This window comes from Haemaphysalis longicornis, unplaced genomic scaffold, assembly GCF_048455015.1.
Source record: "Haemaphysalis longicornis isolate Haplotype H1 unplaced genomic scaffold, Haemaphysalis longicornis Haplotype H1 scaffold_139, whole genome shotgun sequence".
Lineage (NCBI taxonomy): Eukaryota > Metazoa > Arthropoda > Arachnida > Ixodida > Ixodidae > Haemaphysalis > Haemaphysalis longicornis.
The window spans coordinates 261,977-276,854 of NW_027526244.1; the positions used below are offsets into that span (position 1 = coordinate 261,977).

The 14,878-nt window shown below is 53.0% G+C and overlaps 1 pseudogene; it reads right to left on the reverse strand.

Annotated features, from left to right (window-relative positions):
* LOC144164779 (uncharacterized) overlaps positions 1-10,778 on the reverse strand; it is a 30,258-nt pseudogene extending 19,480 nt beyond the window's left edge.
* Positions 10,779-14,878: the final 4,100 nt, after the last annotated feature.

Genomic DNA, 14,878 nt, shown 5'->3' on the forward strand with positions numbered 1-14,878 from the left:
GCGTCTCGGCGTCGGAGGTTGTAGCGGCCCGCATCCACCAGCTGCTGGTCCGTTATACGAACTCGAGCGAGCTGGCGGGCCTCCTCCGCACGTTGAAGATATCCGTGGACGTCGGCGTTGAGGTCGTCGTCTTCTACGTGCGGAAGCATGGCGTCGAGCATCGTAGTCGGCCTTCTACCGTAGACAAGCTCGAACGGCGTCAGCTGTGTCGTCTCCTGGATAGCCGTGTTGTACGCAAACGTGACACACGGGAGCACTTCGTCACAAGTCTTATGTTCAACGTCAACGTACATTGACAGCATATCTGCGATTGTCTTGTTCAGACGTTCTGTTAGTCCGTTCGTTTGGGGGTGGTACGCCGTCGTTCTTCGGTGATCCGTGTTGCTGTAGCGTAATACTCCTTGCATCAGCTCCGCAGTAAATGCCGTTCCGCGGTCTGTGATTAGGACTTCCGGGGCTCCATGTCGCAGCACAACTTGGCTTATAAAGAACTTCGCCACTTCTTGTGCAGTCCCCCTCGGAAGAGCGGCGGTCTCTGCGTAGCGCGTCATGTAGTCTGTCGCTACGACAATCCACTTGTTCTGTGATCGTGACGTAGGGAACGGGCTTAAAAGGTCCATTCCAATCTGTTGAAATGGTCTCGATGGGACGGCGATCGGTTGCAGAAGTCCGGCGGGTCTTGTCGACGGCGTTTTTCGTCGCTGGCAGTCACGGCAGCTCCAGACGTAGTGGGTGACATCAGAGCTAAGGCCGGGCCAGTAGTACCTCGCCTTGATTTTTCCAATAGTGCGGGCTGTGCCCAGATGTCCGGAAGACGGGTCGTCGTGGCACGCTTCCAAAATTTCGTCACGAAGGTCCGCGGGGATGACGAGAAGGTAATTCGCTCTTGTTCCGGGGCTGAAATTCTTCTTCACAAGGACGGAGTTTCTCAGGCTGAATGCTGGTAAGCTGCGTTTGAAGGTCCTAGGAACGGCAACGTTGCATCCCTCGAGGTACTCGATTATGACGCGTAAGTCGGGGTCGGCACGCTGCTGGGCGGCTAGGTCGCTCTCCGTCACGATCCCGAAGAACGCGCTGTCTTCATCAGAGTCTTGTGGTGGTGGGTCGACGGGGGCGCGGGACAGGCAGTCGGCGTCGGAGTGTTTCCTGCCGGATTTATAAACGACTGTAACGTCGAACTCCTGCATGCGCAAGCTCCACCGCCCAAGCGGCCAGAGGGGTCCTTCAAATTGGCGAGCCAACACAGCGCATGGTGGTCTGTTACAACCTTGAATGGCCTTCCATACACGTATGGGCGAAATTTTGAAATCGCCCATATAATAGCCAGGCACTCTTTCTCAGAGGCAGAATAGTTTTTCTCCTCCTTCGACAGACCACGGCTAGCATAGGCGATTACCCTTTCGCCGCCGCTTTGCTTTTGGACAAGGACGGCACCCAAGCCTATATCACTGGCGTCTGTATGCATTTCCGTTTCGGCATTTCCGTCGAAATGAGTGAGCACGGGCGGGCTTTGCAGGCGTTTTTGCAGCTCGCCGAATGCTTTTTCTTGGTCGTTTTCCCAGCTGAAAGGGGTGCTATCTTTCGTCAAGCGCGTGAGTGGCTCTGCAATGCGTGCGAAGTTTGCGACGAAGCGCCGGTAGTATGCGCACAGCCCGAGAAATCTCCGCACGCCCTTCTTGTCTTTCGGCCTTGGGAAGTTCGCAATGGCTGAAGTTTTTGCCGGGTCAGGTAGGACTCCCGCGGCGTTGACGACGTGGCCCAAGAACTTGAGTTCCCCGTATGCGAAACGGCACTTTTCAGGCTTCAGCGTCAACCCCGACGTACGAATGGCCTCGAGTACAGACTCCAACCTTGCAAGGTGTTCGTCGAAAGTCCGGGCGAATACCACTACGTCGTCGAGGTATACGAGGCAGGTGTGCCACTTAAGGCCAGCTAGCACAGTGTCCATGACTCTTTGAAACGTCGCTGGTGCTGTGCACAGCTCAAACGGCATCACCTTGAACTCGTATAGGCCGTCTGGGGTTATAAATGCAGTCTTCTCTCGGTCTCTCTCGTCCACTTCAATTTGCCAGTAGCCGGTCTTCAGGTCCATCGATGAGAAGTACTTCGCGTGGCAGAGGTGGTCGAGGGCGTCGTCGATTCGGGGGAGGGGGTACACGTCCTTTTTCGTGATTTTGTTCAGTCGCCGGTAGTCAACGCAAAACCTTAATGTGCCGTCTTTTTTCTTTACGAGTACCACGGGCGCAGCCCAGGGGCTTTTCGATGGCTGTATAATGTCATCGCTCAGCATGTCGTCGACTTGAGTCCGGATGGCTTCCCGTTCGTGTGAAGAGACGCGGTACTGTGACTGTCGGGTAGGTCGGGCTCCATCTTCGGTTATTATTCGGTGCTTCGCTAGAGGGGTCTGACGTAGTTTTGCGCTCGACGAAAAATATTCGCTATAGCGACGCAGCAAAGCCAATATTTTTTCCGTTGTTCTTGCGGTAGCGCCGGATTCACGTCGAATGGCTGCGGGAGCTTGAATGTTTCTACGGGTGTGCGTTCAAAGTCGGCGACTGCGATCACATCACTTGCTTTTTGCGTTTTTTCGAGGAACGCAATTGCAGCTCCCTTGTTTAAATGGTGGTACTCTTCGGTGAAATTAGTGACCAAAACGTGAGATTGGCGTTGCTTAAAGTGCGCAATGCCTCTTGCGACGGAGACACCGCGGTCGAGAAGCAACCTTCGATCACTCTCTACGATAGCGTCGATGTCAGAAGCAGCATCCTCACAGTAGACGGCGATCATCAAGCTTGCGCGGGGTGGCAGGGTGATGTGATCGTCGGCGATCGTGACAGCAGCACGGTGATCGGGGTTCGGCTGCGGCGTCGTGGAGTGATTGGAGGAAAATGTTATCGACTTGGTCTGCAGATCAATTATTGCGCCGTTGTCCGTCAAAAAGTCCATTCCGAGAATCACGTCGCGGGAGCAGTTAGGCAGAACGACGAACGCCGCAGGGTACGTTGTGCCGTCTATGGTGACGCGCGATGTGCACGTTCCACTTGGCGTCACGAGGTGGCCTCCTGCTGTGCGTATGTGCGGACCGTCCCATCTGGTCATAACTTTCTTCAGTTTAGACGCAAATGGTCCGCTCATTACCGAATAGTCAGCTCCCGTGTCTACGAGGGCGACTACGTCAAAGCCGTCGATGGACACCTTGACGTCAGATGCAGTCGTCCTCGAGTTCCGGGTTCGTCGGGGCGTCGTATCTCTGCTTGTACGTTTTGATGGTCGGGCACTGTGCATCGTCGTTGTCGTCGTCTTCTCAACGGACGTCTCGGTCAGGTCGGGTACGCGTCGCGCCGTGTGGCTGTCGTCGTGTTCGGGAGTCTCGTCAGGGTTAGGTCGGGTCGTCGGGATGAGGGCATGTCGTGAATCACTGTCTTCGGCGCGTCCTTGCGTCGTTGGAGGGTTTCTAGTTTTTCGCCGTAGAGCAACTTCACCTCCAGAAGTTGCCGCCTTTAGTTTCCCCCGCGTTGGCTGGGGGACCTTCCACGGGCGAAGTCAGCGTTGCTACGGCGGTTCGGCGATTGGTAGGGGTAGGGCGACGGCGAACGGTTGAAACGCGCTGGGCCACGGCTGGTTTCAGATAGATACTCGTCGATCTCACGTGGTCGTTGGCCAGGTAGAGGGCGAGGTGCGTCGACGGAGAAACCACGCAGTCCGATTCTCTTGTATGGGCAGCGACGGTAAATGTGGTCGGCCTCTCCGCAGTGGTAGCACAGAGGACGGTTATCGGGAGTTCGCCATACGTCCGTCTTCCTCGGCGTCTGGTTTCGGGCTACCGGGGGTCGGGCGGGTGACAGTGGGCGGCGGTACGGCGGGGCCTCTTGACGGCGTGTTGGAGCAGGGCGGGGTCGACGAACGGCCGCAGATTATGTCATAGCTTGTGGCTCTCGGGGTACCTCGAATGGCGTAGAAGTTCCCAACGCTTGTTGCACTTCTTCTCTAATCACGTCGGTGAGGGAAGCGACTTGGGGCTGCGGCGGCGTTGGGAGAAGTTTCTGCAGCTCCTCTCTCACTATTGCGCGGATAGTCTCGCGTAGGCTGTAGGCCGGGATCCGCGTGCTGCCAAAGTCGTTCGCATTGGCCGCGCCAACAAAGTTGCGGTCATGCTGCTTAGCACGCATTTCGAGGGCTTTCTCAATGGTGCTGGCTTCGGTCACGAATTCGGCGACGGTTTTGGGCGGATTTCGGACAAGTCCAGCGAACAGTTCCTCCTTCACTCCGCGCATTAGGAAGCGCAACTTCTTTTCTTCCGTCATTTCGGGGTCCGCGCGGCGAAATGGCTGCTTCATCTCCTCAACGAAGATCACGACACCTTCGTTGGGGTGTTGCGTGCGCGTTTCCAACAAAAGGGCGGCTCTTTCTTTCCGCACGACGGTAGTGAAGGTCTTAGTAAACTCGCTTTTGAACTGAGCCCAGTTTGTCAAGGAGCTCTCGTGGTTCTCGAACCAAGCGCGAGCCGAATCTTCCAAGTAAAAGAAAACGTGCCGGAACGTTTCTGCGTTGTCCCACCTGTTGAATTTCCGGACGCGCTCCAGTTTCTCCAACCATTCTTCTGGGTCTTCTGCGGGGGCTGCTCGGAACGATGGCGGTTCCCGGGGCTGCTCCAGGACGATTGGCGACGTTGTTTCTTGCACCATGGTGTTGGTTGCAGCGTTGCTTTTCTTGGGCCCTTCTGGCATCAAACCGAACTCGGGCGGTAAATCTTGCAGGCGGGGGCTGGCTCTTGTTGGACTGGCTTGGCGGCTTTTCGAGGTTGTAGTGGGCATGAAGGGTGCGTACCCAGCACCTCCACCAGATGTCACGAAGACAAGGACGATGCAGTTGTGTTGAATGAGAAACACGTTTATTGGAGCGAACTTGTGCTCCCCTAACAACTCAAAAGAATACAGAGGTGGCGAAGCAGCGGTTAACAAAGTGACTTGCACAGGCGAGTGTAGTCGAATCGAATGCCCGGCGTCCGCACTGCAGGCTTTTTATCTTTTGGCGCGCGTGGTTCTCGAAACGTCGATTCGCATCGAGAACATAGTAGATCCAAGAAGATTATTCTGGGCTGTTCACGTTAGATCGGAATGCTCTCCCTATCACAACAGATAACACATGCGGCACAGAAAGAAAGAATGGAACACGCGCTTCCCTTGGCGCAGAGATAACACAGACCGGCGCAGCCGGGCGGTAAAAGCAAAACACAAATAAACAAACCCAATGTATGGTTCGCGGCAATATGATATGAACTTGCGATGTGCAAGTTCATATCGATGCACAATAAACATTCAAGTGCTCCTGTGAAGGCCCATTTCACTTTCGTGTTTTGCCGGTTCTATTGAAGAGGGATCAACCACATTTTTTGCGATCTTTCTTGACAAGGATCTAACCTATAACCACTCCTCACTGGCTTGGCTCATGTACAATGCTTAAGCTTCACGCACATACTGTGCTTGGTACAGCTTTATTTACTAAAGTAAAGCTTCCGGCATCTCTCCCTGATGTGTCTGTAGTCCACCCAAAATGCACTGCAGGAAAGGCAGCTATATCAGATGATGACGACCACGCGTGGAATAAAAAAAAACATTAAAACGCTTCTTGTGATCTGAACGAAACCTGAGTCCTCGTGTTATGAAGCGGGCGCCTGTCCCATCGCGCCATTCAAGCACAGTCGAAGCAAATTGGATTTGTATGGATGTGCAAAACTACGTAGAAAATGCCCACCTCCGTCTAACAGCGACCATGGTTGTGCACTGTGGAAGGTCATGGATTGCCTGGATCAGTAAAGCTCTAGACAGTGCACTTGCAGTGCAGCAAACAGTCCCGAAAAGAAACAGGTGCTCGGTACTGGACTGGTTAATTTGGTGTTGGACTTGGTTTTGGAAAGCTTCACATCCAATTTTCTTTGTTGTTTCAACAGATGGGTAGTTGATTTTTTATTAGGTCTTCCCGTCAGTAACTAGGGGCCTTATTCCGAACTCGCAAATTCCCAGGCAATTCGCCATGTTTTTTTGCGTAAGCACAACGTAAGCAATCAGTGACGTATTGCACGTATAGCTATGAAAACAATCAGTGTAATTTGACGCTTCACTCATAAAGATTGCTACTAAGGTATCAAATATTGCCAATAAAAGATAGAAAAACCCTTAGCCTGTATTATAAAAATTTAGATGGTAGCTGAGGTGGGCAAGGGAAACACATTTCTACCGGTAAAAATTGGCCTCAACTCCACAAGGCGAACGAGTAACGTTGATCCAAAAGCGATCGAAAGGCGGATGTCAAGCTAAAGAACATCACACAATTTTTTTACCGTATATATTTATTTCTTTCAATCGCTTTTAGTAACATCGTGGGGCTCTCTGCTTCTATGCAAGCTTTGTTGCGTTATCACCATCCCGGCCGCCACCGCCGCCACGCTATCATCTGCTGCTATGTTACAAGTTCATGGCGTGATCACAGAAAAAGACAGCCGCGATAATCGCTTGCATGACACATAAGGGTAGCGAAGCGCTACGCCTGATAAGTTCGGAGCGTACCGATGTCGCCGATTCACTCATTCGTCAAGCTCGACTTCAATAAGCGCAATAATGAACAAAACGGTCACTTTTCTTTGTTATTTTTCTCTTGAGCTCGATCATGTGACCCAGCAGCTTACTAAGAGGAGCCTGAACACTACTATGCATTGGGTTCTCTTTGCCATGAGAGACTTGTGTTGCGGTTGCGCCAAACAAATAATTTTTATTTTATTGCCAAACATAAAAGCAAAATACTGCACGTTATTTGTATGCTCCGTGATCGTTGAATTGTAAACAGTCAAAACTACTCTTTGTTTTCATATAAAACATGCTCTAAACCGCGCGTCATGCGAAACTGCGCCTGCTGCGCATTCGCAGACATTTCGCGGCGCCGAAGGTCGGGGAAATGTTTTGCCCTATTTCGCGGCAAAAGCAGGCGCCATTTTCAAGCGGTTACGTAACATTAAGTCACTTTTACGCAGGCTGAAGTTGCCAGTGTGTGACGCAATCGTTCCTACCAACTGTTTAAATTACGTCATGCCTTCTCAGCCAATCACTGAGAGGGTGTGTATTACGAGCAGTATTGTTGTTGAATAGCAAGGACAGGCTTACGTTGTCATGTCCGGTGCATTTAGTCTAGGTTTTTATTTCCGGCCAAAAATTATGCGCTTTCAGTAAAGAGAAATAAGTCAAACTTTAGAACTGGTGCCCGTAAACGTCATGAAACGTCAAGATGACGGCAGCACACACAACCGCTTTGTCACCCAGAATCACGTGACCAAAACTGAAAGCCAATCAGAAAAGACTTCCCAATTCCCCGCTAATTTGTGCAGTCGAGACTAGGGCACTAGGTCCCAGCTACATATTTGGTTGTCACAGTACCAGGGTGGCCTGCGAGCAGACGCAGGCTGTGTGCTGGTAATTTCGAGTGGACCAGAAAAAGAGCCACCTCTGGAGGCATTCACCAGCTTTCCATGGGTACTCAGAAAGGATGTATACCAAGGTTTGCCCTCTAGGGTCTTTTTTTTCAGTGGAAGCCCTTCCTACGCAGATGCTGCAGGAACAAGATTGAATACTGTGTCAGCACAACCGAGAGTTGGGTGAGCCAAGAATACATCTTTGAAAAAGAAAATGCGTAAAAGATGGCGACGCGAAATAAGAACACACTGGACATCCCACTACAACACACAGCAAATCGTACTATGTGTTATTTTCGCAAAAGCAAAAGTGGGCAACCTCTCCCGCATTGTTAATAACAAGGATCATCCAAAAAGGGAGGAACGAGTGCTCTGTTAACCATGGGCACTGTAAACCATACGATTTGCATGGTCTAAAGAATTTAGTTGCATTCTAAGTCCTTGTATGAGGGCCAGGCAGGACGCTGTCTAAGCGTCTATCTGAGTGAGTATTTGTCCACGATAACGAATTCAATGAGCGCAAATCTTCCTGCGCACTATAAAAAGTGTGGGTGTCACCCTTTGTTTGATGAGACTGCGGTGTTGTACAGGCATAATGATCAGATAGTCATGGAACTGGTTGAGGCCTTCATTATCAGTGAACATAGTGACAAGTGCGTCAGCAAATTGTCTATCACTCTACACAGGCAGGAACACGCGCTGATCGGCACCATATTTCTCTAATCTATGATTTGTTTTCGTGTATAAATTTTGTTTTTCAGTAAAATAGCAGTTGCGAGTAAGTGCTTGTGTGTGTCCCTCCTGTCTGAACACGTTATTTGTGGGCTTTCAAATTTTTAATGGCTTTATGCGCTGCCACATACTATTTGTCGCATGTGCAGCTTCTTTCCCTCACTTTCAATGTACACTTTACCGACAGTTGCTCCTGGTGCTTCCTTATAATGGGCCCAAAATACCGCGTAACCTTCACAGCACCTCGGATGCTGATTCCGCCGCCGTCATTTTTATACCTTTTCTCTCTCGCTGTTCCTTCTTTTTTTTGGCTCCCGGTTCAACGCTTTTCTTTTTGCCGTCATATCCTTACGTTCTCTGTACCGAAGCGATCGTGCGTTTCCCATTCATCTCCCCCAACGCAATGCAACTTACTTGTACGAAGAGCTAGAACTCTGATGCGCCCACACGGCATACTCGCGAGATTGACGCGCCTATCAAACACATGCATACATACCTTCGAGGCACTGCACGTCACACATCCAAGACTGCGCTTCGGGAAGTACACACCACTGGTTCGATCAGGCTTGAGCAATGTTACTGGCTCCTACACAAAAGGAACAACAATGAAACGCTTCAAAATTCGGACAGAATGTATGGGAACATAGCATCGTAATTTGAATTAGCGTGTGCTGCATACTTCGACGAGAAACGAGGACAGTGGGAATAAAAACCACACGTACGTTGCATACACGAAGCAGGTTTTGGTTTGCGCGCCAACGTCTGGTTTTTCGTTTTCCATTTTGTCGGTTTCTCATCCGCTGAATGCAATGCACGCTTAATTTGATTCAAGATTATGCAAAAATTGTTAAAGGGGTCGTGAAATACCTTCCGCCGATGCATGGATGTACATGTAACCAAATAAGACAATGTATTAGCAATCTCCTCCCGCAAGAATTTTGTTAAAGCGATGAGTATAAGCTGAGAAATCGTAAGTCAAAAACCGCGCATTATCTTCGCGCCGCGTTTCCTCCTCTTTTCAACTGTTGACGGCGCGCGAGCACTCCCTCCCATGATGCTGCGCTAGTCAGCGGTGACGTACTTCCGCATTACGCTCCTCCGACTGCCGTCTGCTACGGGCAAGTTTTGTTGTCACCATGAATTCCGCACTCCGCTCAAGGGTGGATAAGCGAACGAAAAATCTGGCCGCATGTGTGCGGTGGCCTGGCCTTGCCCTTTCGCGGTGTGCGTTGCTGCAGTGCAGCACGTGACTTTGAGTGAGTGAGTGAGTGAGTGAGTGAAAGAACTTTATTGAGGGTCCGGCGATGACGCGAGCTCGTCGCGCACCCGGCTAGTCCCACGTCGGGATCGGCAGGTCTAGCCCACCGGTCCGGTCGCGGGCACGCTGGACTGCCAGGATTTGCTTGTCTAGAGCGGGGCTACGCAGAAGAGAGTCCCACTCCTCCTTGCTGAACTTGGGGTGTGCGGACCCGCACTCCCAGAGCATGTGAGCTAGAGTAGAGGTCTGTCCGCAGGACGGGCAGGCGTCGTCGCGATATACGTCGGGGTAAACTTCGTGTAGAACTGCCAAACACGGATATGTGCAGGTCTGTAATAGTCTAAGGGAAACGGCTTGCGCCCTATTCAACTTGGGGTGAGGGGGTGGAAAGACCCTTCTAGACATGTAGAAAAATTTCGTGACATCGTTATAAGTAGCGGGAGCATCCCTGTGGCCTTAAGGGGGAGGCGAGTCAGCTCTCCTTACAGAGGAAGCGCGGTCAGTGAGGTCGCGCGCAGCCTCGTTAGCAGACTCATTGAGGTTCGGGGGAGCACCCGCAAGAGATCCTACATGAGCGGGGAACCAGTGAATTGAATGATGCGTGAGAGCATCTGTACGCCAAACGCTAAGAAGGCGAGCAGCTTGCTCAGCTATGCGGCCATTCTGAAAAGCCCTCACTGCCGTTTTGGAGTCACTGTAGATCTCTGACCCACGACCGTCTAGCAGGGCGAGGGCGATGGCGACTTGCTCAGCGACTTGGGGGTCTGATGTGCGAATGGAAGCGCAGTTACAAATATTTCCGCTGGAGTCGACCACAGCGACGGCAAAGGTCTTCCCATTGCTGTACTCCGCAGCGTCAACGAAGCTTGCTATAATGTTTTTTTGCTTGATCTGTTTGAGGATCGCTGCTGCTTTTGCCTTGCGTCTGCCCTCGTTGTTGACAGGATGCATGTTTCGGGGCACGGGGGCCACTATGAACTTCTCTCGAATGCACCTAGGGATCGGGGTACTGCTCCTCGAGGATCCTGCTGAAGGGTAGCCTAGCTCTTCGAGGATGCGTTTGCCTGCTGCTGTGGTGTTCAGGCGAGCGAGTTGTGCGCGTTCTTGGGCTTCGGCAATCTCCTCGGCGGTGTTGTGTAACCCCAGCTTGAGGAGATCCTCTGTATGAGTCCAGATGGGCAATCCGAGAGCCCTTTTGACTACTTTACGGATGAGAGCGTTGAGCTTGTCTCGTTCCGCTCTGAGCCAGTTGTGCATGGAAATCGTGTACGTGAAGTGGCACAGTACGAAGGCATTGATCAGCCTGAGGAGATTGTCCTCCTTCATGCCCCGGTGTCGGTTTGCAATTCTTCGAACGAGCTGGAAAGCGTTTTCCGTCTTTGCAATGATTTTGCGGAGAGCCGTTCCATTCCCGCCATTGAATTCGACAAACATGCCCAGGACCCCAATGACGTCGACCCTGGGTATCAGCCCCCCGTCACTGGTGCGAAGAGTGATGTTGCTTTCGGAGACTGGCTTCTAGTCTTTGGGTCTGCCTCCCTTCTCCTTTCTGTAAAGCAGAAGCTCCGACTTCGCGGGGGAGCAACGAAGTCCGGTGGGGCGGAGGTACTGCTCGGTCACATCGATCGCCTCCTGCATAGCTTCTTCAACTCTTCCCTCGCAGCCGCCGGAGCACCAGATGGTGATGTCGTCAGCGTAGATGGTATGCTTGACGCCCTCGACTCGTGCCAACCTCTCCGAAAGGCCAATCATACAGATGTTAAATAGCATGGGGGAGATTACGGCGCCCTGAGGAGTTCCCCGTCCTCCGAGGGGCACTTCGTCGGAGCGGAAGTCTCCAATGCGAAGCGTGGCCTTCCGGTCAGTTAGAAAAGAGATAACGTACCTGTGGAATCTGGAACCGAGACCCAGGTCCGAAATTGCTTTGGCGATGAAGGTGTGGAGCACGTTATCAAAAGCCTTCTCGAGGTCCAGGCCGAGCAGGGCCTTTACGTCCCTGGAACGGCTATCCACGATCTGATGCTTGATTAGTTTCATGGCATCCTGCGTCGAGAGTCCGACTCGGAAGCCAATCATGTTGAACGGGTAAATCCCGTTGTCTTCGAGGTACCTGTTAATCCTATTAAGGACGACGTGCTCCATTACCTTGCCGACGCAAGACGTTAGAGAAATCGGCCTGAGGTTCTCGATGTTCGGGGCCTTGCCGGGTTTTGGGATGAGCACCGTGCAGGCCATTTTCCATTCTGCAGGAACAACGCCATTCTTCCAGACCTCGTTGATCTTGTTGGTCAGAAAGGCAATCGATGGGGCGTCAAGGTTTCGCAGCATTCGGTTAGTGACCCCATCGGGACCCGGCGCAGACTTGCGATTGAGCGCGAAGATGGCCTGTCTGACCTCGGCAACGGAGAAGTCTTCATCCAGTACGGGGCGAGGAGGGCCTCGGTAGTCCGGGAGTTGCGTCACCACATCCCCGTTGTGCCGGATGGGCAGGTACTTCTGAAGGAGTTTGGAGACTAGTTCGTCGCCCGTGTGAGTCCATGTGGCCTCGTGAAGGGCCCGGGCCAATGTGTGCTTCTGGTTTGACTTGGGGCCGCTTACGTCGAGAAGGTGCTTCAGCATGCCCCAGGACTTGCCGTTACGTATCTGTCCGTCGATTGATTCGCAGAGCTCGTCCCACTGCTGCTTGCACAGCACTTTGCAGTAGTCATCGATAACCTTGTTGAGCTCCGAAATCTTCTTTCGAAGTCTGCGATTGAGTCTTTGACCTTTCCATCGGCGGAGCAGGGCATTTTTGGCCGCGATCAGGTGGGAAAGCCTACTATCCATTTGCTCGACGTCGAGATCGGTTACCACTTTCTTGGTGGCCGCGGAAGCGTCGTTGCGGATGCCTTCACACCATTCCTCGAGGCTGGCAGGTGCACTCGCTCTCCCGGGTTCTTCCCGAATCTTGCGAAAATGGTCCCAATCGACGAACGTGAATTCCCTGACCCTACTCCGAGCGACCTTGAAATGCGTCTCGAGAATGTAGTGGTCGCTGCCGAACTCCATGGCCGTGTTCTCCCATCCCACGTCCTCCACGTTCTTGACGAAGGCGAGGTCGGGTGTAGTGTCTCGGGTTGCGGAGTTGCCGATGCGTGTGGGAAAAGCCTTGTCTGTTACCAGAGTAAGGTCCATCTCGTTGGCGTCTTGCCACAAGTTGCGCCCTTTGGTAGTGTCATAGACATAACCCCAGAGGCCGTACGGGGCGTTGAAATCACCTACGACGACCAAGGGTCGAGGGCCGGTCAGGTCGGTCGCTTTTTTGAGGATGGTCTTGAACTGTTGGCGCGAGTCTCTAGGGTTGCTATAGATATTGAGGACGAAGACGCTATTTTTTCGCAGATTCCGCTGTGGCGCGTCGAGCAGTACCTCCACCATGACGTATTCGAGTCTACCGCTCGCCAGCTTGAGGTCGTGGGTGAGATGAGTTAGCCTTTTATCGATCAAAGTACAAATACCACGGCCACCAGGCTGCCCCGATACGGCTCTGTAGCCTTGAAGCGATGCGGCGGAGACTAATGTTTCTTGGAGTGCGACTACCTGAGGTTTAACCGCCAAAGACCTGAAAAACTGTTGCAGAGGGGCTTTCTTGGTAGAATACCCCCTGCAGTTCCATTGCCAAATGCGATAACTTTCTTTGGACCTATCCATTATGGGGCTGATCAAACTGACTACCGCCTAGCGGGGCAGTTAAGGTTGCGCTAAAAATGGGACATTCTGTCACCGCGTTGGTGGGATACTTAAGCGTAGCTTCCCTCAGTACGGTGGGAACGGTTAGAGGATGTACGACAGTGGCAGGTGAAGCCATTCGCGCCTCATTGGCGTCGATGCGATCTGCGAGAGCTCCAAGGCCCCTGTTGGGATCCCCGAGCGCAACCTGAATTTGCCGAACGCTGTCGCTAAGAAGGCTGACGTCAGCGGTGACCTGTTTGAGGCCGTCTGCGAGCGCAGTGAGCGTTTTCTTAATCTCGCCAACTTCTGCGGTCAACACTCCCGACTCGCATGTGTGATCAACCACTGCCCTGCGTTTGGAGGATGTTGCAGTACCGTCTACCGGAGCCGCGACTGGAGTCTCGGTGGCCCTGACTGCCTCACCGTTACCCGACGTATTCGAAACGAGTTTTCTGATTTCTGCCATTTCATTAACTAGCCTGTTGATCATTTTCTTAAGGTCGTCGTTCTCTTTGCGTAAACGAATGACTTCCGCGTCCCTAGCTTGCTCTGGGAGCGGGTTGTTACGAGCGCCCGGAGCGGCCCCAGTATTGGCGCCGGGGTTGGGACGCACCAAATCGGCCCAAGCGAGGAACGGTTGCCTCCCGCCACGTGTAGAGACGGGCTGGTGTCCGGATGCTGGCTGGGTTCTGGAAACCGAACGGCCCCTGGATCCGGATGGGGACCTGGGACTGGATCGGATTCGGGATCTCGACCTGGACCGGATCCTGGAGATGGAACGGCTCCTGCTACGGCCCCGGGAGCGGCTACGATATCTGGATCTCCCCTTGGACCGGGAGCGGCTGCGGGCGGATGGGCGTTGAGACGATGATTGCTGAGCTTGATTCGAGGTCTCCATGGACGGAAAATCGTAGTCGTTGAAGGTGACGGTCTGTCTCGAACTCTCCGCGGCGCGGGAGCGTTCCCCCCGTCTGCGCCTGACCAGGTACGGTGTCTGGAATCTTCGCTTGCACTCCTTGGCGGCCGTAAGGTGACCGCCACCGCACAGCTTGCATTTGGGGTAGCATCTGTGCTGAGCGTCGGGGTTTGCTTCTCCACATCCCCTGCAGACGGCATCGTTAGGCGAAGGGCAGACATCGGAGCGGTGCCCGAGGCGGCCGCAGCTGTAGCACACGTCCATTTGCTTGCGAAATAAAGTGCACCTGATCATTCTGCCGCCGTAGGAGACGAAATTAGGCACCCTGTACCCGTCGAACAGGACCACTACGGTGGTAGTTTTCTTGATTCGTTTGGCGCCGAGCGCCGCGGGGTTTCTTGAATTGACCAGCTTTTTTTCGATCTCCGCGGGTCCGTCGCTAAGAGGAACGCCTCGAATGACGCCCTTGCACGTGGAGTGGGGTGCTGCCTCGTAAGCGCTCACCTCGAAGCGTTGACCGGTGACGGTGATGCCCTTGATGCCGACGTAGCATGCAGCGTTGTCCCTGCTGGGTGTGCTTATCACCATGATATTTTGTTGAAAGTTGGGACACATCGTGTCAGTTTCCCGCGTCGCCAGACCGAGCCCGGCAGCTTGCCATATGGCGTCGGCGACGACAGTAGGTCCAACCTTGCTGATACACAGGCCTCCCCGGGGCCGCACGACGATCTTCGCTTCTTCTTTGGGCAGCGGAGGCATCCTGCCCCCTAGAATGATCTTGCTTTTAAGGTCGGCGCGG